Here is a 25,353-nt window from a genome sequence, read left to right as displayed (position 1 = left end):
CAGTAGTGAGTTTTGAGATGGGTCTATGTGTTAGGTGTGACTTTGGGCAGCCTGTATGTTGACGCTCAGGGCTATGTTCCTGCGTGGCTGGAGAATTTGCATTGTATGTCTTGCTCTGGAACTTACTGGCTCTTGGGTGGTGGTTGGTTTCAGTGTAGGTATGGAGGCTTTTGGATGGTCTCTTATTACTTACTGTTCCCTGTAGTCAGGAGTTTTCTGGTGTTCTCAGGTTTTGGGCTTAAGTCTCCTGCCTCTGGATTTCAGTCTTATTCTTCCAGTAGTCTCAAGACTTCTCCAACTATACAGCACTGATAATAAAACTTCTAGGTTAATGGTGAAAAGATTCTCCACCGTGAGGGACACCCAGAGAGGTTCAGAGTTACATGAAGAAGAGGAGAGGGAGGAGGGAGATAGAGATGAGCAGGAGCAGAAAAAGGGGGACTCAAGTGGAGAGAGACAGATCTACGCAGTACTCTGTTCCCTAAGTGTTCTCTGTAGCCCAGACACCCACAGAGATTCACAGAATTGGATTGGGAAGAGAAGGGGGAGGGAGGAAATAGAGGTGATCTGAGGGAGAAAACGGAGAGTCAAAAGTGGGAGAGAGTAATCAACACACTCCTGAGTAAAAATGGGTACTGAATATTGGATTGTTAAATGTCCAAAATTGATACCAAATACTGAAAAACAAAGATTAAAAATCTAGAGTAGAGGTTAGACTGTTAAAAATATAATATTAAAAACAAAAACACACAAAATTTTAGAAATATATATGAAGTTTGGTTTAAAAATAGGGCCTCTTCTTTTTTTTTTTGCAAGGTTATAGTGAAATGAAAATGAAAATTAAGAAGTAATAGAGGACTTTGAAAGAAAATAAGAGAAAAAAATTAAAAAGAAAAAAAATTTTTTTTCTAATAAAAAAATAGTAAAAATATGTGAAAATGTAAGTTAAAGAGTAATGGAGGAGTAAAAGGGAATTTTAAAAGAAAATATGTATGGTAAAAACCACTACAATATTGTAAAGTAATTAGCCTCCAACTAATAAAAATAAATGGAAAAAATAAATAAATAAAAGAAAATAAAAGAGAAAAAGAAAAAAAAAAGAAAAAAATGTTTTAATTAAAAAAAAAAAAGTAAAAATATATCTAGGAATTTCTCTGGAGCTGTTGCAGTCAGTGTGGGTTTAGTTCAGTTTCAGATAGCTCCTCATTCCAGCTTACACTTCTCGATATCTATAGGCCCCTTCCAGTGTAGTCGGTTTTACCTACAGGGATTTTAATCTGTTGCACCGGTCCCTTCTGAAGCGGTTCCCTTTGTTTATTTGGCTTCTGTTTGCCGGTCTCTTCAGTGTCTAATTTCCGCCTTGACACAGGCGGGCGGAGGTGGTCTCTTGTTCAGGTTTGCTTGCTCAGTCGTGCTGCGGGGAGGGAGGGGCGCTGCAGACAAATGTCACTGGCCTGTGTGGGGAGCACTCGCAGTGTTCCGGCCACACTGGGTTTGCCCCCGCTCATGGGTGTGTGCTCTCCCCATCTACACTGCTCAGGCTCCAGGCTGCTCTATACGGAGCAGGCCCTGCCTTGCGTGCAGTTCCAGTTTTCGGGTTCTCCACAAAAGCGCGGACTCGGTTGGGCCTGTGTTTTGTGCCTTCCCTGGCCGGATCAGCTCAGGCAGCCAGGAGCTTGATGGGCGCACTCTCCCTGGGTGCAGTGCGCCTTCTCCCCTCCGCAGTCCCTGCCTCAGTTTCCACGCGCACCAATCGCATGCGTGCGACTTGTGTCTGTTCTCAGGAGCTGGCCTCTAGCTGCAACCGTCCCAGCGGATGTCAACCATCCAGAATCTCAGGAAGTCTTTGGTTAGAAACTGGAGGCCTGTTTGCAGTTTGGTAGGGGGTGCTGTCTCTGGGGCCGAGTTTGCCCCTTTCCCCTCCCCCCTGCCTCCTGCCTCCGGTGGGGATGGGCGGGTCCGCAGGCTAGCTCTTCTCTGGAATTGCTCAGTCCCTTTGTTCTGCGAACGGCCGCAGTGTGTTCAGGCCAGTTAATTTTCTCTCTCTCTCTCTTGCTATCCCCCAGTTTAAGTTGCTATCTCACATTATCTCCCTCCGATTGCCCTCAGGGCATTCGGGCCCGGTCCCTACCCTAAGCAATGCCGCTGCTCCTCTCCGTTCCGCCCCCACTTGCTGGTGGCGGATGCGGGCGTCTGGGGTACTTTTCTGCTGGGAGTTGCTTTTAGGCATGTAATCTGTGGGTTTTATTTATTTTTCCTCCCAGTTAGGTTGCCCTCCAAGATTCGAAAACTTCCCCAAGACCCACCAGTGCGAGGGTTTCCTGGTGTCTGGAAACTTCCTCTATTACAAGTCCCTTCCCGGAACGGGTATCTGTCCCTAGCTCTTTTGTCTCTCTTTTTATCTTATATATTTTGTCCTACCGCCTTTTGAAGACGATGGGCTGCTTTTCTGGGCGCCTGATGTCTTCTGCTAGCGGTCAGAAGTTGTTTTGTGAAGTTTGCTCAGCGTTCAAATGTTCTTTCGATGAATTTGTAGGGGAGAAAGTGGTCTCCTCCGCCATCTTAACTCCTCCCCTTAGGAAGGCTTTCTTATCTCTCCTTGCTTTTTTTTTTTGAAACTCTGCATTCAGGTGGATATATCTTTCCTTTTCTCCTTTGCCTTTAGCTTCTCTTCTTTCCTCAGCTATTTGTAAGGCCTCCTCAGACAACCATTTTGCCTTTTTGTGCTCAGTAAATGTTTTGTTCAATGAATCTGACTCTTATCACTCAGTGGAAAGGACCTTTTATATATCTAATTGCAGTTCTTTTCTATTAGAAAGCAGAGGCTGTTTCTCCTCATCTTTGCACTCTGTGTGTTCCTAGAATATAATGGAGGTCAATAGAAGTCTGTTGATTTTGCTAAAAGCGAAATTCATTCCCCTTGAAGGTAAAGTTTACAATTACAGTAATTGTTTACAAGGTGGCAAAAGAGGGACCTTCTTCAAAATATTTCCCTTGCTCTTTTTCAAATTCCGGTGTTGATGATGTGTTCCTTTGACTTACCTTTTCCTTATCCACCTATCTTACTTTATTTTTATTTTTATCCTTATTGTGGCTATTAATTTAATATGTCAAATTCCAGAACTTATCCTCTGTTAAAGGCATTTCAGCTGTTGAGGAGGCAGGAAGGTTTGGGCTTTTTTTGTTTTGTTTTAATATTTATTTATTTTTATTTTTTTGGCTGTGCCGGGTCTTAGTTGCCGTGTCTTTAGTTCCCCCACCAGGGACTGAACCCAAGCCCCATGCGCTGGGAGCGGAGTCTTAGCCATTGGACCATCAAGGAAGTCTCAGGAAGATTTGGTTTTGTTTAGGGTGGGGACGGGCTTTCCAAGTGACACAGTGGTAAAGAATCCACCTGCCAATGCAAGAGACAAAAGAGACATAGTTTTGATCCCTGGGTCGGGAAGATCCCCTGGAGTAGGAAATGGCAACGCACTCCAGTATTCTTGCCTGGAAAATTCCATGTACAGAGAAGTCTGGTGAGCTGTATAGTCCAGGGGGCTGCAAAGAGTAGGACACAGCTGAGCGCGCATGCACGCATGAAGAGTGGGGCTACAGGGGTACCTTCACCACCAGAGGCAGCCCTGAGTGGTTCTGTTTTCCCTGAATGGAATTTTTAAAAATTGAGATATAGCTTATTTACAATGTTGTGTTCGTTTCTACTGTACAGCAAAGTGATTCAGTTATAGATGCATATATAATTTTTTTTTTCATATTCTTTTCCATTGTGGTTTATTACAGGATACTGAATGTAGTTCCTTGAGCTATACAGTAGGGCCTTATTTTTTAGCTTATTTTATGTATGGTAGTTTGTATATGCTAATCCCAAACTCCTAAACTCCACCCCACCCCCACCCCCGCCATTGTCTTAGTTTTTTTTTTTTTTTTCCCCATCTTACTTTAAAATAGTAGGGCCATAGGGAAGGGAAAGGATTAAATCAGCCAAAAACAAAACTTTGCCTTCATTACATTTTTGCGTTGGGAATTTTTATAAATCAGGCAGACTATCTCCTGTGGGCACTCTTCAAATCACAACCTGTTTTTATACAGCCTGAGAGCTAAGAATGGCTTTTAAATTTTTAAATGCTTGAAAAAAGCTTGAAAGAAGAATAAAAGTTCATGACATATGAAAATTATGTAAAATTCAAATGTCAGCAGTTTTAAGTAAAGGTTTACTGGGACACAACCACGTTCATTAAGTTCTGTGACGTCTGTGACTGTTTTGTGCTACAGTGATGGAGCGGAGTGGCTGTGACAGAGAGTTACCGGTCCACAAAGTCTAAACTGTTTACTATGTAGAAGAAGTTTGTTGACTCCGTACTCTCAAAGGAGGCTGTTTCTACTCCTATACTTAATCCATTCAGCTTGTTCCAGTACTTTTTTTTTACAAAATATATAAATATGCAAATATATCGATATCACTAGATATAATCTAATTTTAGTGAGGAATCAACACTCATTTTAGAAGCTACATAGATTACGAAAAAGTTATGTGTAAGTAGAAATCTTATAAATAGACTCATGGTTTAAATTTTTTTTTAGTTTAAAAAAAATTTAAATAATAATAATAATTTTTATTTATTTGTTTTTGGCTGTGCTGAGTCCTTTTGGCTGTGTGGACTTTTCTCTGGTTGTGGTGAGCAAGGGCTACTCTCTAATTGTGGCTTCCCATTGTTGTGGCTTCTCTTGTTGCAGAGCACGGGCTCCGGGGAGCAGTGGGCTTCAGCAGTTGCGGCACGTGGGCTCAGTAGTTGCAGCTCGTGAGCTCAGAGCACAGACTCAATAGTTGTGGTACATGGGCTTAGTTGCTCCACCACAGGTGCGATCTTCCAGGGTTAGGGATGGAACCCTTGTCTCCTGCATTGGCAGGTAGATTCTTTACCCCTGAACCACCAAGGAAGCCTAGTTTAAGTGTGTTTTATACTTCTACCTTAAATGGTTATTTAGGTGTAGAGAGAAGAAAATGTTCTGTGTCCGATTTTAGTGTCAGGTTGGTCTGATGCAGGCACTGCCTTACCGCTGAGGCACTTCCTCTTCATCGTGTCTTTTCTCTGCTCATAATTCTTGGAGCTCAGGCCATCGGCGCTGGTTGCACACCTCTCAGCTCCCTGGAGGCAGACTGCTTGAATTATGCTCCTACAGGAGAGGGACAATTTTTCTCAGGGTGGAGGAGGAAGTGATTTATTCCATGTACTGCCAACAACATGCCTGAGAAATCACCTGTCTGCAATGAAATGGTTTCCATAACTGCAAAAAGCAGGGTGGGCAGGAACAGGCAAGGATAGGAATTCCAGAATTGGTGTCCCTTGTCCCCTACCCCCCACCCCACCCTCCAGGTTAGCAGTCGGTATGAGGTGGTCGTACTGGCCCCACATCCTCACGTGGACTCTCTCCACAAACTTACGGTTTTGCAGCTAGTCGCCTGAAGGAATGTGAACTTGGGCTGAGTTGGTAGCAATGGGATTTTCAAGTGTGACGTCACCTCCCAATCGGGAAAGTTGATGAAGCCTGATCCCAGCCTGAAAGCCGTGATCACCCCGGGCTCTCGGGAATCCTCCGTGTTCCTCGATTTGCCTTGGGGATTGTGTTGCTCTCAGCAGTGTGAGTCTTAAAGCTCCATTTTCCCTTCTCATCTCAGTGCCCTATGAGAATTCGCAGGACACTAGCAGCACGGGAGCCTTCTAGCCAGGCTCTGGATTGTTGGTGAGCAACTTGAAACCCAATTCCACCTTCAGGGTTTGAACTGAGGGAAGTTAATAGAAGGCTCCAGCCTTTCACTCTGCCTTTTCCGGTGAATTTTTCCATCTCCCATTTTTGTAGTGTCATGCTTCCCCGATGGCTCAGAGGGTGAAGAATCTGCCTGCAATGCTGGAAATGCAGGAGATGCAGATTCAATCCCTGGGTCAGGAAGATCCCCTGGAGAAGGAAATGGCAACCCACTGCAGTATTCTTGCCTGGGAAATCCCATGGACGGAGGAGCCTGGCAGGCTACAGTCCATGGGGTCACAAAGGGTTGGACACAACTGAGTGACTGAGCATGCACACACCTTTAAACAAAGAATCCCCAATCTTTTCTTTGTGTAAAGAAATTTTGCCTTTGCCCAGAATCATAAGATCCAAGCAGTTACCACACTCACAACACTTCTGACACCAGATGAGTGGATTCTTCACTACCACAAGCTGATTGGCACCAGCCGAGTGGCCTACAATTCAGTTCAGTTCTGACACAGTCCACTTGGAGTTAGCATCAGATCTCGAAGGTTAAGGGCTCAGTCCCCCCAAAGGGAGAGGGTATATGTATACATAGAGCAGATTCATTATTTTATGCAGTAGATGCTAATGCAACATTGTAAAGCAACTATTCTGCAATAAAAATTAATTAATAAAAAAATTAAAATGCAAAAATAATTTTTTTAAAGACTCAGCTCCACAAGACTGCTCCCACTTCAGGTGTTAGTCCCAAGTCCCAGGCTGTCACCTGTACTTCTGACTCACCACTGGCTATAAATTAGATTTCCTTTGACCCCTCTTTGGGTTAAAATATTTGCTAGGATGGCTCACAGAACTCAGGAAAATACTTTCTTTTGTTTACAGGTTTATTGTAAAGGACACAATAAAGATTGAATGAACAGCCAGATGAAGAGATACAGAGGGTGAGGTCCAGAAGAGTCCTGAGTACAGGGGTTCTGTGCCCGTCGAGTGGCAACATGCCACTATCCCAGGATGTCAATGCTCACCCCAGAGCTCCCCGAATCTGGTCCTACTGGGATTTTTATGGAGGCTTCACCATATAGGTATGTGTGCGCTCGGTCGTGCCTGCTGTTTGCCATCTCTTGGACTGTAGCCTGACAGGCTCCTCTGTCCATGGGATTTTCCAGGCAAGAATACTGGAGTGGATTGTCATTTCCTCCTCTAAGCGATCTGCTCGACCCAGGGATCAAACCTGCATCTCTTGTGTCTCCTGCATTGGCAGGCAGATTCTTTACCACTGGGCCATCTGGGAAGCCAGGTTGATTATTAACTCCATTTTCAGCCCCAGAGAATGAGGGGTTGGGGCTGAAAGTTCCAAGATTCTGATCATGGCTTGGTCTTTCTGGTGATGAATGCTCATCGAGAATTTGACCACAGGTCACCTCATTAGAACAAATGACACTCCTATCACTTAGGAAATTAAAAGGTCTTGGAAGCTCTATGTTAGGAAGTAGAATCAAAGACTTAAGTATTAGAACAGAAGATTTCCCTAGGACCTCTGTTTTACAAGAGTTTTAGGAATTCTTTGTCAGGAATCAGGTATAGACATATATATTTATTTATTATTTCACAGAGGGTACAGATATGAAACTGAAGACCAAATTGTTGGAGCAAGTTGCCCAAGATTCAGCAGCTCAGGGGCAGCAGGGTTCACATTATAATTGAGGGTCCCTGAGCTCTTACCCAGATGACTTCCCAGCACACCACACTATCTTCCCTTGGCTAGTAGAGGTGGGTGGCAGACAGAACCATGAAGGCAGATTATTAATGGATAGGATTAGGTCATTAAAAAGGAGTGAGAAGAACTACTCTATGCCAGAGGAAGAACTGTCTTTGCTGCAGAAAGTATGAAAACACAACTTTAAGACATATGCCCTAGACTCTACTATCATGCTGCCAACCCTAGGCTCCCACTGGGTCCTCGGACTTTGCACAGGTTCTCTTGTTCAATACTTGAAATAACTGTATAAATAGGCAATGTTATCTCCATTTTAATTGAAAACAAAATTGAGGCTCAGAAAGCACACAAAGTTGGCAAGTACAAGAGCTGGGGTTGGAATATGGGGCTGACTGTATTAGAGTCAAGTATATGACTGTATATGAAGCAAAGTTCAAGCTGTTTTTTACCCTTTTCTGCCACTTCTCTGCTGAGAATGCTAATAAGCTTCAGGGAGGAGAGGAGGGGCCCGGTGGGAGTGGCTGGTTTGAGGATGGGCCAGGCAAGGCTCCAAGGCCTTCTAAAGGACGGCCTACCTGACCTTCAGGGAACCCTGGGTTGAGCTGTAACTGGAATGAAAGTCCAAGAGAGGAGACGAACTTCCCCCAGATGGAGAAAGCTGAGCCCCTGCCCCCAGAGAATGGTCCATGGCTTTACAACAGGATTGGGCTGCTGGCTCCAGTCCATGCTGACCCAGAAGACAGAACCAGCCTTGTGATTAGTTCTCTGGTTTACCTGACATAAGTGATGGTTGCTCATACTTCAGGAGGTGCCAACTTTCCATTCCCCAACCAACAGCACAACTTTAAATGGACTTTCACATGTAAAGTTCAGTGAGCAGACACCTGCCCACCAGGGCCACATTATAATTGCCATGGACCCTGGATACTCTTGCTTTTGCAGGCTACTTCCTCCTTAAAAAAATGATTAAATTTTATTTTATGTCTGTATTGGTATGAATACAAATATTATTATATATTGAAACATTTTCTTCAACCTAAAAATTGTGGGTTTTTTTCCTTCTGATTTTAAAAGAAATTAAAGGACTTCCCTGGTGATCCAGTGGCTAAGACTCTGCACTCCCAATTCAGGTTCAGGTTCTATTCCTGGTCAGGAAACTAGATTCTACATGCTGCTAAGCTAAAGAGCCCACTAACCGAGACACAGCACAGCTAAATAAATAAGTATTTTTTAAAAAAGAAATTAAACATTTTCATGGGCCTCCTAAGCATCATGGGCCCCAGGCACTGCACCTCCTGTGGTTAACAGAGAAGATGGACCTGTTGCCCACCCTGCCCTCTCTTCTCCATCCCATCTCCGTGGCCCTGTTTGCTCAAACAAGCAAAGAGTCTGTGTTTACTGAAGGAAATTCACAGTGAAGTGCATTTCTTTCATGAAGAAAGCCAAGTAATAAAAGACAGTCAAAAGGATAGAGACCCTGAGAAAGCCCAGGACTGGGAGTGGAGAGGACAGGGTATCAGTTGGGATTTTGTCACTTAACTCCTCCTTCATTATCCTGTGAAGACAGGGGTACGTTCTTTCAGGGGAATGTTGAAGGTCAGAGGAGACCATGAGGGGGAAATGAAGTTTCAATGAAGCCAGAACTTGGATTGATCTAATTAGTTTTTTTTTTTAATTTATTTATTTGGCTGCAGTAGGTCTTAGTTGCAACGTGCAGGCTCTTTGATCTTCATTGCTGCACATGGCACCATGTGCGGTCTAGTTCCCTGAGCAAGGATAGAACTGGGGCTCCCTGCGCTGGGAGCATGGAGTCTAAGCCGCTGGACCTCCAAGGAAGTCCCATGATCTTATTACTTTCTAATGGTGAAAAAGGCAAGCAGAAGCTTTGACCTGAGAGATGAGAAACCCTCATCCAGAAAGTGGCCAGCAGGGGCTCCTGCCCAGGTGCTCTCCGGAAGTGAATGCACCAGATAAATGCTTATGAAAGGAGACAGGAAATTCAAGGAGCCTGGGGAGTGCAGGCCTTCCTGGCAGGTCTGCCAGGGAGCAGAGAAAAGTAGCCAGACAAGGGAAGGGGAGGGTGTGACCCTGGAGAGCCGCCCTGTGCAGCGTGGCCGCAGGTAGATTGGAGGATGTGGGGTGAGGGAGGATGGACAGGGGGTGGAAAGGGTAGCGCTGACCAGAGGGCAGAAAGCTGCGAGGTATGTGAGTGACCTCTGTCCACGGCCCTCAGAACTTATCGCATCTCCCCCTTCGTGGAAGATTCAGTGTGGTTGGATATTGTGTAGGAGACAACAAAGGAGCTGAGTTTGTGGCCAGTTTCAGTACCAGCTGAAGTGGAAACATGAGCAGATATGCAGGAGCAAGGAATCAGAAGATGCTAGAAGTGAGGTGAGGGACAGGTCAGTCTTGAGAAGGTCTTTTGGCAACAGGACTGTCTGGCCAGCAAGCCCCGGGAAAACAAGGCCCCTGGCAGACCAGCTTTTTCAAAAGCTTTTGAAAACATGTGAGATGAGAAACAAGTTAATGGACCTAAAACACAAGGATAAAAGTATAAAATTGGAAGTGATACATTTTAATGAAACATCTATAAGGTGTAATTATGTTGACTTCATTCATTTTTCAGTGTAGTATTTGTAGGTTCTTTACATTTGAAAGGAAACCTACGGTTTGATTTTCTCACTCTACAGTCCTGTGTATGTATGATAATAGCTCAAAAGTCATAGCCAATCATATAGTCAGTGAATGACTGGTACCTAAATAATTTCAAAAGCAAAATTAAGAAAACCCTTTATTTTTTTTCACAGCAAAAAATGTTGTATTTAATATGAAATGTGGGTGTATACTGATATGTTTGGTTTGATGTGGAATGTAGACTCTGTAATTAAAAGGCTCGGGGCCTGTTATGGTCTGAAACCAGTCCTGTTCACAGGCCCTGGAACTGGGGTATAGGCCAAGTTGAACCAGATCCCTGAGGAGTGAGATGGGGGCCTTAGATGATATCAGATAATAACTACGTTGGGTGAACTCAGAACCTTCCAGTTCAGAGTCCATCTACACACAAGTGCTTTCAACCCCGAAGAGCTGGTCAGATGTGTAAGTTTCTACTTTTATCTTTTATATACAATGTGTTATGCATTTTTAATCATTTAAAAAAATTTATATTGTATACAATTTTGAAAGGTTACCCTCCATTTACAAAATATTGGCTATATTCACTATGTTGTACAAAACATGTATCCTTGTAGCCTTATACCCTATAGTTTGTACCTCTCACTCCCCAAGCCCTATAATGCCCCTCCTGCCACACTGGTAATCACTAGCTTCTTTGTATCTGTGAGTGTGCTTCTTTTCTGTCCTATTCATTAGTTTGTTGTAGTTTTTAGATTCCGCATATATGTGAGAGCACACAGTATTTGTCTTTCACTGTCTCACCCTTAGCATAATGCCCTCCAAATCTATCCATGTTGCTGCAAATGGCAACATATCATTCTTTTCTACATGCTGCAAATGGCAACATGTCATTCTTTTCTACGTGCGTGTATGTGTGTGTGTGTTTACACCACCACTTCTTTATGCAGATGTATAAACTTTTAGATTGCATGTATAAAGCTCTCTGGAAGGAATAAGCACCTTACAAGTGAACTGAACTGTTATGTTAAGTCTCCACTAGGGCTAATGTAACTCATGAAGGAGAAAGTGAGCCAGAATGAGCAGGTGATAAATTACTACTTGCTTGGTGGCAGGGAGCCTGCCCAGGTGAGGAGGCCCGGGTGTGTTGCAAGGAGCTGCTGGGGGCCTGTGGCCGGGACTGGCTGGACTTAGCAGTCAGTGGTAGGTATCCTGATGGTAGCTGGGATGGACTGTCACCCTCCTCAGCACTCTGATCCAGCACTCAATGCCATTTCCCCCCTTTTTCCCCCTTAATGATTTCACTGTAATACTTGACGAAAGGGAGGAGGGAAGAAAACAGTGCTCCCCAGACTTCTTTCTCCCCCCTCATGTTTTGTCTTTGATCCTCTCTCCGGGCTCATGTTGTGCCAGGCCCTTTTCTCGTCACCAGCTGTGTCTTCTCCCTGTCCCCACCCTCCCCAGTCAGGTAGGTGTCTTTGCCTGCAAATCTCCTTCACTGAGGCCACAAAAGTGGCCATTAGTTAACCCCCTCAGAAGCCTTGCAGGCTGGGCGCAGAGCTGTGAGTGGCAGAGAGGAGAGAGGCCCGTTTGAGGGGCCCCGGGATAACCCAGGCCCTCCCGGCCACCCCACCACCAGGGGCTCTGCACAGAGAGTCAGGCCGGAATAGCTGAGAGGACACACTGGCTGTAAAGCCCCTGGTGTTTGCTCTTCATGGCGGGTGGCCTGAGGAAGGCAGTTTAATGGGTCTGTGTGTCTCTCTATCATGGGTACCAGTGGCCAGAAAAGCAGCAACCAGAGCAAAGGGGAGCGTGGCCCTCTCCCCAGGGCTCCCCCCACCACTTCAGACCCTGAGGCCTAATCATTGTGGCAACAATGAACTGGTATTCTCTAGTACTTCCCTCACCTTGTATGCTGGGAACCAGGTGGGGCAGGGGTCAGAACAGCGCCCGTCTTACAGGTGAGGAAACGTTTCAGGGGTGCGCTGACTACCCAGTGTTCTGGGACTAGTGATGCATAAGCCTGTCGAGGTGGGAGCCTCGTTCTTCTGACTCCAAGCTCGCTCACAGTGTGTGGGGCTTAGACCAAGAACCCACAGGAAGCAGGGGCCCTCACTAAGCAGCCAGTCAGCCGTGAGTATGTATTTGAAGTAGGAATATGCACACAGTGAATACTTGTGATCCAGAACCAGAATTTCTGTCTCAGGCAACTCTCAAGTTCCTTAAAATGCTGACAGCATGTAAAGCCGTTACACCATGTAAAGAATTTTAAAAAGATCGTTTCTATTATAGCAGAATTCAGTTTATTCATTCATCCATGTTATTTATTCACTCAATAAGTGTGTGTGTGTATGTATCTCCAATTCCAATAAAGCAATACTCCATTTCTAATAAAAGCAGGGCAATTTGCCAAAAATCAGTGCCCCCCCCCCAAAACCCAATCTACGACATAATCAGTTCACTCGATTTGTCAATTTAATCACTTTGTCAACTGACTCATTTACTCATTTTACCAATTTTACTCATTTTAAGAGCTTGAACAGTAATGTTTTAATAATTAAAATGTTGGCTACACAGAAATACTAGAAATTAACATTTTTTCCACATGAAACACTAATACTTTTCCAGGCAAAATGCCAACTTTTAACTATATGGTAGGATTATTTTGGCTACTTCTGGTTTCTTTATGTGCTTTTGAATATAAGTGTATATTTCCAAACTTAAAACATTTAAATATTTTTTCATCAGCTTCTCAAAATGGATATAAGCCTTAACTTCTTAGAGGAAATACAGGGAAATGGCTACATAGGAAGGTCTGAACCCAGAGCCAGCCACCCCAGAATGTCAGCCCAGCTCTGCCACTTTCTTAGGGTCATCTCACTGGTACATGTGTGATGTGATCTCAGCCATGTTATGTATAGACACTATGGGGGAAAAAAAACACATCACGATAATAACAGGGTTATTTCTGAGTGGTAGGATCATGAGTAACTTTACTTGCTTTCCTTATAAATTTGTCAAGGAAAAAAATCAATCGATCGTCAAAGAAAGAAACAGAACGTTTTATTTGAGCCAGCCTGAGGACTATAGCCCAGGAGACAGCGGATACTCTGGGGAACTGCTCTGAAGAGGTAAGGGGAGAGGTCATTAATGTGCTTTTGATAAAGAGGTGCATGCAACCAAGTACACATCTCAGCAGGAGATTGTTGCTAGTCACGAGCAACAGACGTCTTAGATGATGTTTGTAGTGCTTTTCTAAGTATGGGAAGGTGTAAGAATCCAGGCTATAAAAAATTTTTCCTTAAAATATCTAAGGCCTTCTGCCTAATATCTGAAGGCCTTCTGCCAGATTTCCCAGAGCACAGAGTGCCTCATTCCAGATCTTCACCCTGAATTCCTTTCTCTGATATACCAAACTGCAACAACTGATGATTTGATTCTTGTAGAACTGGATGGTGAGCAACATTCTTTATTTTACAATTCCTTCCCTTTCGGTCTTAATTTCAACTGAAGTTTGGGAGGCATGTAGTAACCAATTTGTCTCACGGTGCTAGACATCCCAGGTCAGGCGAGTATTTCATTAAAAGACCACTCAATGTGCTATTCCTGGACCAGGCCCTGTGAAGAACAGCCCAAAGCCTCTGGACCATCTGTCTGTTATTGTTGAGTAAATGGTTCCCTCTTGTTGCTTCTTCCCATACCTAGAGTTCCACTATCACAATCTTTGATCTGTATGTGTGTGTGTGTATACATATACACACACACACATATCTTTCTACATAGAGAGAGAGAGAGAGAAATGTAAAACTTTATTTATTTATGGCTGTGCTGGGCTTTGTTGCTGTGTGGGGCTTTTCTCTAGTTGTGGTGAGCAGGGGCTGCTCTAGCTGCGGTGCATGGACTGCTCCTTGAGGTGCCTCTCTTGTAGACAGGCTTCAGGGAGTGCAGGCTTTAGGAGCTGCTCCCCTCGGACTCAGTAGTCGTGGTTCCTGGGCCCTGGAGCACAGGCTCAATAGTTGTGGCCCACGGGCATAGTTGCTCTGTGGCATGTGGGATCTTGCCAGATCAGGGATCAAATTCATGTCTCCTGCATTGGCAGGTGGATTCTTTACTACGAACCCCCAGGGAAGCCCAGTCCTTGATCTTACTGGACTATATATTTGGCCAATCATTTCAAGTCACCTAATCATTAATTTTACCTGAGGCTCAATCACATATTTGATAATACAGGAAATAATAATCTTATAAAATAGGCAAAATACAAGTAACATTGATAAGATCACAGGTAAGTATTTAAACTGAGAACTTCCGTTAGCTGGGGTCCAGTAGCCCCCCCAGGTTGTCTGACCAGTCTGTTCTGCTTTAAGGGATGGTGTATGGACATTGTACATTAAGTTCACCAAAGACGCCTGCACGTACAAGGTGGGTGGTGAGTTATTGTGACCCCTTACAGGATTGAGAAAGGAATGTTATCTTCTAAGGAGTTATAGGGCTGGCACCAGAAGCAGAAAAATTGATTTTCATGGTTGAACAGGTATTTCTGCCCTTGCGAAGATCTGTTAACACATAATGCAGAGGCACAATGTACCCTAGAGGGGAGGGAAGAGACCAAAGGGCAGAGAGAAAGTTTTATGTTTAAATTTCTCTTGTCTTAAAATGTGAATTTTATTTCAACACTTTTCTGTATGTTTTAAGATACCCTGTTAATAATTTTAAGTGTTACTGCATAAGAGGAACTATACTAGAGGGCTTCATATGTGTTGTTTTATTTAGTGCTCACAACAAACACACAAGATAGGCAATATTGTCACCATTCTACAGACAAAGAAATGGAGGCTCCAAAGCATTAAGTGACTTGCATGTGGTCTCACACCCCAGAGGAATCTGACTTCCTCATCTGACTGCAAAGTTCATGCTAGTGTTACTTCCTCTGGCTTAACCTCAGAGTCCTCTGTTCGGTCTGTAGTATCTACATCTCAAAATATGGAGGAAGGATGGAGTGAGATGCTGACGTATGAAAGAGCCCACTGCAGTGATAGAGCTGTCTACAAAGAACAATACCAATGAGGAGCATGAGTTGCATTCACCATGCTGTTGTAAGACTACGTATATATCTTCTCCGTTCCTTCAGTCATCTCAGTGACCCTGCAAGGCAGGTGGCCATTGTCACCCCATTGTACAGAAAAGCATGTCAAGGAGCAGAGAGGGTACCGAAGCTCACAGCGTTGTACAGGACATTAATGATCTCAGTGAGAGCCTTTCCGCTGTAAATGACCTGCAGGTCATGTTTCCCAGTCTCCCCTGTGAGGAACTCACAGGGAGACACAGCAGAGAAAGCACCCTTTCTCTACTAGACATCAAGACAGTCCCCTTGGCTCAGCCGGAGGCAGATGAGGGGTGGGAGGCAGGTCAGAGAGCAGAGGGCAGGTGTTAGGATCAGCTCCTTCCCTGGTGCTTATTGACCTTGCTTTCTAAGAACTGCAGGGGACAAGCACAGGCTCCAAGGACACTGCTGCCCCCTGCTGTCCACACATTCTTCATGCAGGGGCTTGTCCTCTGCCTTCCTGCACCAGTGTCTCAGGATCTTCACCCCTGTCTTCCCCAGACCCCTTCTACAGCCTGGGTAAGAGAATTTCCACCTTTGCTCAGTTTCAAATGCAGGCAGTGTATGCCTTTAGCAGAAGTAGAAGGGCTGCAATAAGAGGATGCAGAGATTTTTTTGAGGCGTGCAACCTGGGGACAAGACCTTGCTTCTTTGAGTCTGTGTCTTCACCTGTAAAACAAAGGTGAGCATAATATCTGCTTCATGCGACTGCTTTTAAAATGAGATAAGTTTTTTCCCTCTAAAATCTACCTTCTTACCAGAAAAAAAAAAGTTAGATATATAAAGGACAAGCCAGGATGGGGAACAATAAAACATCCCCGGATGCCTAAAATCAACCTCTGCTTATGTTAATATTTCTAACAATTATTTTTTACTTAATAAAGCACTTCCCTTTATATTTTACTATTGATTTTGAATTTATAAAAATTATGCCTCAAGTCATTTTCCATGCATTTTATTGAGTATCTGTACCAGAATACGAAATACTGAAAAGGGTATAAGTTTTTTTTTTTTTTAAGCGAAAAAGTTTTTATCGTTGAAACTCTCTCTCCCATCTGAAACTGTCAGAGTCATTTCCAAGGTTCTGGTTCACAAGATTCACATCACTTCTTTCAGGCAAGGCATCTAGCAAATGGGCAACAAAAAACTGAGAAAACTGGAGGGGGCCTTTTCCACTCAAGTTCCCTTGGGAACCGACACAAACAGTGAAGCTAAGAGGCCTGGCTCCCTCTCAGCAGCTAAAAACATCACACCAGATTCTGTTTGCCTGAACATTCCTTCCAGCTGGATCTAGATGCTAGCAGTTGGATACCAATTAATTTTCATGTTGCCAATCTGATATTTCTTCTCAGAATATCTGGAATTTGTGTTGCTGGTTTAATAGTTCAGCAAAACTGAAATTCTTGACGAGTGATTTCCAGCAAATACCTGTCAGTGATTTCACGTCTCTCCACCCCACTCCACACTACAGGCCTGGCTGTGATATGGATTCCAGGGGCAGCTCTGGCTACTACTCTCGTCCTCTAAAAGGAAGTTTGGGTACCAATTATCTCTCTCACCTTCTTGGTGTGGACAGAGTACTCAATGAAGATATTAATACTGTCTGCTGCCTGGATTTCTCCTGTGAGACACAACTGTTTTGAGTACCTGGCAGAAGCATATAATGCCCTGTTGGAGAGCCTGATGGCCAGGTGGTTAAGGCAGCGTGTGGGACAGCTGATGGGACATGACCTGGGACCTGTGCACCCAGAGCAAGGAGGCCTCTCTGAGAAGGAGACAAAACTTATGAAGACGCAGCCTGATGGAGACTCTGGGAGGAAGAACTAAGGGTGGACCTGGACTTTGATCTTTGGTCTCTCAGTGATGAAGGAAACAGAGAAGAAAACACTTCAAACTGAGACCTGCAACATAGAAATAAGAAGAATAACTCTTAAGATGGTATTTAGGTACAGCTCTTAAGAAGCTACTCAGTAGGTAAGCAACAGGATTTCCAGTGACTCTGTGGTTCATTCACATGTAGCTCTGGGCCTTGCCAACCCACCCTCTGGTACCTGAGTGCTCTGTAAGGACTTCCACCTTCTGTCTTTTCACTTGATGCCTGTGTGAGATAAGATTAATGGTTGCAGATTCGGGGTCATATGTCCAGCCTCTGAATACACTAACACATTTTCAGTGTCTGCATGGGCACTCTGTTTAAATAGGATTGGAGGCAAGTAATGCTATTTGAATTGTCAGGACTAGAGGGGAAAAGAATAGAGATAGGGAATTCCCTAGCAATCCAGTGGTTCAGTTCAGTTCAGTTGCTCAGTCATGTCCAGCTCTGCGACCCTATGGATTGCAGCACGCCAGGCCTCCCTGTCCATCACCAACTCGCGGAGTTTACTCAAACTCATGTCCACTGAGTTGGTGATGCCATCAACCATCTCATCCCCTGTCGTCCCCTTCTCCTCCTGCCCTCAATCTTTCCAAGCATCAGGGTCTTTTCCAATGAGTCAGCTCTTCACATCAGGTAGCCAAAGTATTGGAGTTTCGGCTTCAACATCAGTCCTTCCAGTGAACACCCAGGACTGATCTCCTTTAGGATGGACTGGTTGGATCTCCTTGCAGTCCAAGGGACTCTCAAGAGTCTTCTCCAACACCACAGTTCAAAAATATCAATTCTTCAGCGCTCAGCTTTCTTTACAGTCCAACTCTCACATCCATACCTGACTACTGGAAAAACCATAGCCTTGACTAAACGGACCTTTGTTGGCAAAGTAATGTCTCTGCTTTTTATTTTTTTTTTTTTTTTTTAATGTCTCTGCTTTTTAATATGCTATCTAGGTTGGTCATAACTTTTCTTCCAAGGAGTAAGCATCTTTTAATTCCATGGCTGCAGTCACCATCTGCAGTGATATTGGAGCCCCAAAAAATAAAGTCAGCCACTGTTTCCACTGTTTCTCCATCTATTTGCCATGAAGCGGTGGGACCCGATGCCATGATCTTAGTTTTCTGAATGTTGAGCTTTAAGCCAACTTTCACTCTCCTCAGAGGCTCTTTAGTTCTTCACTTTCTGCCATAAGGGTGGTGTCATCTGCATATCTGAGGTTATTGATATTTCTCCCAGGAATCTTGATTCCAGCTTGTGCTTCCTCCAGTCCAGCATTTCCCATGATGTACTCTGCATATAAGTTAAATAAGCAGGGTGACAATATACAGCCTTGACATACTCCTTTTCCTATTTGGAACCAGTCTGTTGTTCCATGCCCAGTTCTAACTGTTGCTTCCTGACCTGCATACAGGTTTCTCAAGAGGCAGGTCAGGTGGTCTGGTATTCCCATCTCTTTCAGAATTTTCCACAGTTTATTGTGATCCACATAGTCAAAGGCTTTAGCGTAGTCAATAAAACAGAAATAGATGTTTTTCTGGAACTCTCTTGCTTTTCGATGATCCAGCGGATGTTGGCAATTTGATCTCTGGTTCCTCTGCCTTTTCTAAAACCAGCTTGAACATCTGGAAGTTCATGGTTCATGTATTGCTGAAGCCTGGCTTGGAGAATTTTGACCATTACTTTACTAGCATGTGAGATGAGTACAGTTGTGTGATAGTTTGAGCATTCTTTGGCATTGCCTTTCTTTGGGATTGGAATGAAAACTGACCTTTTCCAGTCCTGTGGCCACTGCTGAGTTTCCCAAATTTGCTGGCATATTGAGTGCAGCACTTTCACAGCATCATCTTTCAAGATTTGAAGTAGCTCAACGGGAATTCCATCACCTCCACTAGCTTTGTCGTAGTGATGCTTCCTAAGGCCCACTTGACTTCACATTCCAGGATGTCTGGCTCTAGGTGAGTGATCACACTATCGTGATTATCTGGGTCGTGAAGATCTTTCTTGTACAGTTCTTCTGTGTATCCTTGCCACCTCTTCTTAATATCTTCTGCTTCTGTTAGGTCCATACCATTTCTGTCCTTTATCAAACCCATCTTTGCATGAAATATTCCCTTGATATCTCTAATTTTCTTGAAGAAATCTCTAGTCTTTCCCATTCTGCACTGATTGCTGAGGAAGGCTTTCTTATCTCTCCTTGCTATTCTTTGGAACTCTGCATTCAAATGGGAATATCTTTCCTTTTCTCCTTTGCTTTTCACTTCTCTTCTTTTCACAGCTATTTGTAAGGCCTCCTCAGACAACCATTCTGCCTTTTTGCATTTCTTTTTCTTGGGGATGGTCTTGATCCCTGTCTCCTGTACAATGTCACGAACCTCGATCCATAGTTCATCAGGCACTCTGTCTATCAGATCTAGTCCCTTAAATCTATTTCTCACTTCCACTGTATAATCGTAAGGGATTTGACTTAGGTCATACCTGAATGGTCTAGTGGTTTGTCCTACTTTCTTCAATTTCAGTCTGAATTTGGCAATAAGGAGTTCATGATCTGAGCCACAGTCGGCTCCTGGTCTAGTTTTTGCTGATTGTATAGAGCTTGTCCATCTTGGCTGCAAAGAATATAATTAATCTGATTTTGGTGTCGGCCATCTGGTGATGTCCATGTGTAGAGTCTTCTCCTGTGTTGTTGGAAGAGGGTGCTTGCTGTGACCAGTGCGTTCTCTTGGCAAAACTCTATTAGCCTTTGCCCTGCTTCATTCTGTATTCCAAGGCCAAATTTGCCTGTTACTTTAGGTGTTTCTTGACTTCCTGACTTTTGCATTCCAGTCCCCTATAATGAAAAGGACATCTTTTTGGGGTGTTAGTTCTAAAAGGTCTTATAAGTCTTCATAGAACCGTTCAACTTCAGCTTCTTCAGCGTTACTGATCAGGGCATAGACTTGGATTACTGTGATATTGAATGGTTTGCCTTGGAAACAAAGAGATCATTCTGTCATTTCTGAGATTGCATCCAAGTACTGCATTTTGGCCTCTTTTGTTGACTATGATGGCTACTCCATTTCTTCTAAGGGATTCCTGCCCACAGTAGTAGATATAATGGTCATCTGAGTTAAATTCACCCATTCCAGTCCATTTTAGTTTGCTGATTCCTAGAATGTCAGTGTTCACTATTGCCATCTCCTGTTTGACCACTTTCAATTTGCCTTGATTCATGAACCTAACATTCCAGGTTCCTATGCAGTATTGGCCTTTACCACATCGGACCTTGCTTCTATCACCAGACCCATCCACAGCTGAGTGTTGTTTTTGCTTTGGCTCCGTCTCTTCATTCTTTCTGGAGTTATTTCTCCACTGATCTCCAGTAGCATATTGGGCACCTACCCACCTGGGGAGTTCATCTTTCAGTGTCCTGTCTTTTTGCCTTTTCATACTGTTCATGGAGTTCTCAAGGCAAGAATCCTGAAGTGGTTTGCCATTCCCTTCTCCAGTGGATCACATTCTGTCAGACCTCTCCACCATGACCTGTCCGTCTTGGGTGGCCCTACACGGCATGGCTTAGTTTCATTGAGTTAGACAAGGCTGTGGTCCTGTGATCAGATTGGCTAGGTTTCTGTGATTGTGGTTTCAGTCTGTCTGCCCTCTGATGCCCTCTCTCAGCACCTACTGTCGTACTGGGGTTTCTCTTACCTTGGACGTGAGGTATCTCTTCACAGCTGCTCTTTACCTTGGACGTGGAGTATCTCCTCATGGCCTTCACTCCTGACCTTGGACGTGGGGTATCTCCTCATGGCCTTCACTCCTAACCTTGGACGTGGGGTATCTCCTCATGACCTTCACTCCTGACCTTGGACGTGGGGTATCTCCTCTTAGCCGCCACTCCTGGCCTTAGACATGGGGTATCTTCTCTCAGCCGCATGCTGCTCCAGCGCCGTGCAGCCGCCGCCCAGCGCTTAGGACTCCACATCTCCATACCAGGTGGCCCGGGTTCAATCCCTGGTCAGGGAACTAGATCCCTACGTGCCACAACTGAGAGTTCACATGCTGCACCTAAAGATCCGTCTAGCCACAGCTAAAACCTGAATGTGTGAGTCACTCAGTCGTGTCCAACTCTTTGCAACCCCACAGACTACAGCCAGCCAGACTGCTCTATGGGAGGAGTCTATGGGATTTTCCAGGCAAGAATATTGGAGTGGGTTGCCATTACCTTCTCCAGGGAATCTTCTCCACCCGGGAATTGAACCCACGTCTCCTGCATTGCAGGTAGATTCTTTACCATATGGGCTACCAGGGAAGCCCAGCCTAATCAATTATTAAAAACAAAAGAAATTGGGAATTCCCTGGCAGTCCAGTGGTTAGAAGTCCACACTTTCACTGCTGAGGGTCTGGGTTCAATCTCTGGTCAGAGAACTCTCATGGAAAAAATAATAGTAAATAAAAGAGTATGTCCACCAATTCCACAGGATAATACAGAGATTCACTTGGGAGGCAAAAGTATGCAACTGTTTTTGCCAAATGAGGTTAAGAAAGCATTTTGCTCTTTCATTCTCCTCTCTCTGCTTTCAAGAACTATCTTTTTAAGTTTATTCTTGAGCCTGGCTCTGGGCCCAAAGTTCTACCCTTCACTAATGATAGATCTTAAATTATTTAATCTCTCACTTTTCCAAAAGAAAGCAAATTTTCGTTTCCACCAACCTTGCCATGTAATTGGCTTTTGAGTGGTCAGCAGCTGGACCCCACTCTCGGTTACACTCCCTCTCAGGGTTGTGCTGAGGAAAATGAGCTCAAATGGGATAGCTTGATAACAGAAGTGACAGAGGCGGGAATTAACCTCTGGTCTGCCAGCTGACCAGGTGGCACTAGTGGTAAAGAATCCACCTGCCAAAAACAGGGGACTTAAGAGACTAGGGTTCGATCCCTGTGCCGAGAAGATCCCCTGGAGGAGGGCATGGCATCCCGTGGACAGAGGAGCCTGGCGGGCTACAGTCCGTAGGGTTGCAAAGAGTCAGACACGGCTGAAGTGAGTTAGCACACACACTGCTGGCTGAAGCCAAAGTGGACACCTTGAAGAGGACAAACTACAGGGCTTCTTTATCATGAGTTCTCACCCCTTCACCCATGCTGATGGTACAGAGTTCTGAAAAACTGCCCAGCTCATTGTACAAAGTGACTCGGGTCCCTGACCATCTAAAATGTTCTAACTTTCCTTTCACAGGAGAGCCCTGCTGACATGGCTTCTTGAAAGTATTTTAGTAAGGGCCTCTTAAGATTTTCTCAGTGAGCCTAGCTTCTAAAAACTTGTAACAACTTAATGAGAAAAGTCTCCTTCTGCAATTTTCTGGAAGAGTTTGAGTAAGATAGGTGTTAGAAACCACTACAATATTGTAAAGTAATTAGCCTCCAACTAATAAAAATAAATGGGGGGAAAAAAAGCCTCTTAGGACAAAACTTGAAGTTCTGATCTCTCCTGAGGGAAGCTAACCCTCTGACCTCTCACTGTGGAGGATGCTGCTGGAGGCCATGGCTGTCACTGAGATGAGTTCTTCAGGCCTACAATTGGGGTTGTTTTCCAACATCCTCTTTACTTCCTGTGTAAAATGGCTTTCTGGTCTAGTCTGAAGTCATGTCTGACTTTGAGACTCCGTGTACTTTAGCCCAATCTGTCTGTGGGATTTCCAGGCAAGAATACTGGAGTGGGTCGTCATTTCCTTCCCCAGGGGATGAAAAGCAGCCCTGTACTTTAGTGTTTCTCTTAAGATGGGAAGATTGGCCCAGTGAACACAGTGTTGAATCCAGGGTGGAAGCCTGAGTCTTAGAATATGAGGCACTTTCTCTGGGAATCCTTAAGGCATTTGTGTGGATAAGCAACCCAAGGGCAGGAGAAACCCTGGAACACTTAAAGTCTGTTTGGATAAACTTTCCTGGAGCCTGAGGGGAGCAAGGTGCCCTTCTCTCATCTGTACCTCAGGAAAGGAGACTGTGCAGAGAAATGAGTTGTTGGGAAGGAATGTGCAAATAAAACGATGACCTTTGTGTTCTTTTTAAGATTTAGTGATTTCTCTAGAAACATGTTATACACTAACTTTAGTCACTCGGTCATGTCCGACTCTTTGCGACCCCATGGGCTGCAGCACGCCAGGCTTCCCTGTCCATCATCAACTCCTGGAGCTTGTTCAAACTCATGTCCATCAAGTCAGTGATGCCATACAACCATCTCATCCTCTTGACAGAGGATGTCCTTTTCCTCCTGCCTTCAATGTTTTGCAGCATCAGGGTCTTTTCCAGTGCTTCGGCTCTTCACATCAGGTGGCCAAAGTATTGGAGCTTCAGCATCAGTCCTTCCAATGAATATTCAGGACTGATTTCCTTTAGGATTGACTGGTTTGGTCTCTTTGCTGTCCAAGGGACTCTCAAGACTAACTTGTGTCCCCCCAAATTCCTAAAAGTGTGTTAGTTGCTTAGTCATGTCTGACTCTTTGCAACCTTATGACTGTAGCTGGCCAGGCTCCTCTGTTCATGGGTTTTCCCAGGCAAGAATACTGGAGTGGGTAGCCATTCCCTTCTACAAAGGATCTTCCCAACCCAGGAATCGAACCCAAGTCTTCTGTATTGCAGGCAGATTCTTTACCTTTTGAGCCACCAGGGAAGTCCCAAATTCCTAAAGTGAAGCTCTAATCACTAATACTTGGAGGTAGAACCCATTAGGAGATAATTAAGGTTACCTCAGATCATAAGGGTCCAGGGCCCTGATACCATAAGATTAGTATCCTTCTAAGAGACACATGAGGTCCACTGTGTGCTGTAACCAAAAAGAAAGTCTCACCTGAACCCGCCCTTGCTGGCACCATGATCTCAGAGTTGCAACCTCCGAAACTGTGAGTAAATAAATATCTATTGTTGAAGTCACTCAATCTACAATATTTTGTCATGACAACCAGAGTTGACTAAATACAAAACAACACTTGGGAGTAATATGCCCACCATTTAGTCAGTATCTCCCAATGACCCAAGCCTTGTTTATGTTAGTCTCACTAAATTTGCATCTGTATCAATTTAATCCTCACTCTCCAAGTAAGTGGGTAATAATTTTTGATGTTTTAACAACTGAAATTAGAACAATGAATTCTTTGTATTATAGAATCAAAAAGCAGTAAAGTCCAGAGCTGGGTGGTCTTATAGGAGCACTTACCATCTGAGTGTTAATTTCTCCAATTTCTCCTACTTCACAGATTGCTTACGAAGATCTTAGCAGGTGCCCACAGTCCCTAATGGAGGGTGTAGGCCCTGACTAAGCAGGTCAGAGCCAAGTCATTTTCCTGGAAGCAGGAATTAGCAGAGACCAGAAAGGAGAGTGTCAAAAGGGTGAGTATCCATGTTCTTAAACCACACAAGGTTCCAGTGCTAAGACAGGCAATAGGAGCTGGACTCAAACAGGAAACACAGGTGAATGCCTTGTTTCAGGGGCAAATGTGCTGGACAGGTAGACAGATAACAGAGCAGAACTGCAGTGGTCATAGCTTGCCTTATAGGATTAGGTAAGGTACAAATGGAGTGAGTTGGGTGACTCACCTGTCATGTGGAAATGATTGAGAGCATTAACAAAGGCGTGTGTTTGTTTACTAAAACCCCCAACTCCCATACCTCCACCCCCATGATTCGAAGTGCAGGTTGAGAATCACAGATATTAATAATGAAGTAGCGGTTTGATGAAGGTCAGGGCTCAGATGTGCATAGATCTCAACTGAGATTTCAGAGCTTTAGATGTGCATTGGGTTGAATACGATAGTTTTTGTTTGTTTTGATTGGGTTTTTTATTTATTTTTGACTGTGCTGGGTTTTTCTTCCCACGTGTGGACTTTATCTAGTTGCGGTGCATGGGCTGATCACAGTGGCTTCTCTTGTTGTGGATCATGGACTCCAGAGTGTGGGCTCAGTAGTGGTACAAGGGTTTAGTTTCCCGAGGCATATGGAATCATCCTGGACCAGGGGTTGAACCCACGTCCCCTGCATTGGCAGGCAGATTCTTAACCACTGGACCACCAGGGAAGTCCTGGATGCAATAATTATTAACTGCAAATTTGTTTTCATTATTCCTTCCCCTCTCGTAATGTATAATTGAATGTAATGGCCAAGTTTGGAGCTCACTGACCCTACTTCCCATTTGGGAGCCTTCAGTGTTCATCCCAGGATACCCACTTCTCTCCCCACTGCCCCTCTGCTGAGCTCAGAGGTCTCAGATCTCTGACCCTTGGGTAAACAGAATCTGCCAGGATGTTCCATAAGGGC

General features: G+C 44.3%; 2 long non-coding RNA genes across 2 annotated transcripts in view; both read left to right on the top strand.

Annotated features, from left to right (window-relative positions):
* The first annotated feature begins 6,639 nt into the window (after positions 1 to 6,639).
* LOC122443520 lies at positions 6,640 to 11,644 on the top strand. The gene is made up of 3 exons (XR_006270032.1): positions 6,640 to 6,833; positions 10,401 to 10,564; positions 11,215 to 11,644. It is a non-coding gene; the product is annotated as an uncharacterized LOC122443520 (long non-coding RNA).
* Positions 11,645 to 12,517: 873 nt separating this feature from the next.
* Positions 12,518 to 25,353, top strand: part of LOC122443519 — a 31,114-nt gene continuing 18,278 nt past the window's right edge. The window contains exons 1-2 of the long non-coding RNA XR_006270031.1: positions 12,518 to 13,230; positions 24,297 to 24,429. This is a non-coding gene — a long non-coding RNA (uncharacterized LOC122443519). The remainder of the gene's footprint in view (positions 13,231 to 24,296; positions 24,430 to 25,353) is intronic.

This window comes from Cervus canadensis, chromosome 6 (genome assembly GCF_019320065.1).
Source record: "Cervus canadensis isolate Bull #8, Minnesota chromosome 6, ASM1932006v1, whole genome shotgun sequence".
Taxonomy (NCBI): domain Eukaryota; kingdom Metazoa; phylum Chordata; class Mammalia; order Artiodactyla; family Cervidae; genus Cervus; species Cervus canadensis.
This window is presented reverse-complemented; position numbering and strand designations above follow the sequence as displayed.